This window comes from Cebus imitator, unplaced genomic scaffold (genome assembly GCF_001604975.1).
Source record: "Cebus imitator isolate Cc_AM_T3 unplaced genomic scaffold, Cebus_imitator-1.0 Scaffold18, whole genome shotgun sequence".
NCBI classification, from domain to species: domain Eukaryota; kingdom Metazoa; phylum Chordata; class Mammalia; order Primates; family Cebidae; genus Cebus; species Cebus imitator.
Genome location: NW_016107333.1, coordinates 17,785,837 through 17,787,978, shown reverse-complemented (window position 1 = coordinate 17,787,978; position 2,142 = coordinate 17,785,837). Strand labels below are relative to the sequence as shown.

General features: G+C 49.6%; 1 pseudogene; it reads left to right on the top strand.

Moving 5' to 3' along the window:
* The window catches only part of LOC108291274, a 36,323-nt pseudogene that overhangs the window by 29,221 nt on the left and 4,960 nt on the right, over positions 1-2,142 (top strand).

The window sequence follows — 2,142 nt, the reverse complement described above, 5'->3', positions numbered from 1 at the left end:
TTTGCAGGACAACAAGGAGTTAACCAAAAAGAGAGATGCTCTCAGGCTGGAGTTATACAAGAACAGGTAGCATGGGGGAAGGTGGGATGGGAGGTCTGGGGGCCCTTAGCATGAGTGATATGCTGGGAGGTTGAGGGGGTACAGGTAATCATGGTGAAGTGGTCATACAGGTTTGCACGCATGCACAGCTAAGCTCTAGTGCTGGTGACTCATGGTGTGGCCTTGGGCAACTCATGTTTTCTTTCTGGCCTGCCAACTGTGACTTTTGATTCCTGGGGTTCCTTCCAGTGCCATGGTTCTGTGGTTGTAGGGCAAGGGTAGAGGGTTGATCACCAAAGCAGTCCTTTCTGTTCTTCGTTCATTGCTTTCTCTACTGCCTCTGGCCATAACCAAAGCAATAAGGACCTGAAGCAGGAGAAATCAGAATTGGAAAAGAAGCTTTGAGTCCTAGTGACTGAGAAGGCTGGCATGCAGCTTAACTTGGAAAAGCTGCAAAAGAAATTACAGGTGACTGAACTCCTGCTTCAACAGGCGATTGGCTGCAGCCCTGGGGGGGTATTGGTTGGAGCCCCATTCACCTGGGGCTATGGTCTAGGGATCATGCAGGGTATGGGGAGGCTCCAGCCAAGAGTTGGAAAATTTGGGTCTTTGTTCTGGTCCTGCCATAGAATCCTCTAGAAACTGCTAAAAATCTACAAATTGGGGCCCTGCCATAGACCTGGGGAATCAGAATCTTAGGGTTAGGGCTTAAAAACATTTTTTTCTTTTTTAAGCATCATGGATGGAAACCATTACTTTATAGGTTACATTAATATGGCTAGTTATTGAGTCTGTTTATTTTCTTCTGATCAAGCCAACACTTTCACTATTCCATGGTAATAATAGAGAATCGAGATCTTTTTTTGTGGGGGGATGTGTCTCGCTCTGTCACTGAGGCTGGAGTGCAGTGGTGTGATCTCGGCTCATTGCAGCCTCTACTCAAGTGATCCTCCTGCCTCAGCTTCTCAAGTAACTGGGACTACAGGTGCACACCACCACGCCTGGCTAATTTTTGTATTTGTAGAGATGGGGCTTTGCCATGTTGCCCAGGCTGGTCTTGAACTCCTGAGCTCAAGTGATCCACCTGCCTCAGCATCCCAAAGTGTTGGGATTCAGGCAGGAGCCACCACATCCAGCCTGAGATCTTTTTCAAATTATTTAATTTTTTTATTCCTAAACCAAAGAAACTTGACAATAGAGTTGTATTGACTGAGTTGTACATTGAGCCTAGCCCTAGCCCTTTTAGGGGGCACTGTGTGGAATGGCATGGGCTCCCCAGATCTAAACTTCTTGCTCTTCACCATCCAGTTTTCAAACTGGTGTGAAGCCCCTGATGCTAACCAGCAGTTACAGCAGGCCACGGAGGAGTGGGCACAGCTGGAAGCATACCTGGGGCAGGTGAGGCTTTGCAGGGGAGGGATGTGGAAGGAAGATGACCCCAGGTGGCCAGGAGCTGGTGAGGACCAGTGACAGTCCTTCCTAACTTCTGTGCCCATTCTTGCAGGTAATAGAGTCAGTTAGATAATTACAAATGGAGAGAGACAAGTATGCTGAAAATCTGAAAGAAGAGAGTGCCATGTGGCGGCAGAAGATATAGCAGATGTCAGAGCAGGTGAGACCTGACCCTTCAGCCCCCCACTTTAGATAGGTCACTCGATCTTTCTTGGCATCTATAAAATGGGAGGACTACAGCCAGAGCTTGTCATGGGTCTGGGCTGTGTGGAGGTGGGGTCAGAGACGGAGATGGTAGCCTGTCCAGCCAGCCACCAGCTCCTCTCTTCAGGGCCCTTTCCCCTGTACTTTGGACAGGTGCACACATTGAGGGAGGAGAGCGTGAGTCAGGTACAGGAGCTAGAGATGAGCTTGGCTGAACTGAGGAACCAGATGGGTAAGCTGGGGCTGGGATGGCCCAGCAGCAGTACTGGTGTTAGAGGGCTGGAAGAGTGGCTTAGAATGCCCCAGGAAGGTGGTGGATGGAGGGCTTTGGGATAGAGGGAAAGAGGTCTGTGCCAGGAGATGGCAAGTCTGGTAATCTCCATGAACCTCAGTGTCCTCATCAGCAAAGAGGGAGGAGTGCCCATTGTCAGCCACCCACAGATGTCT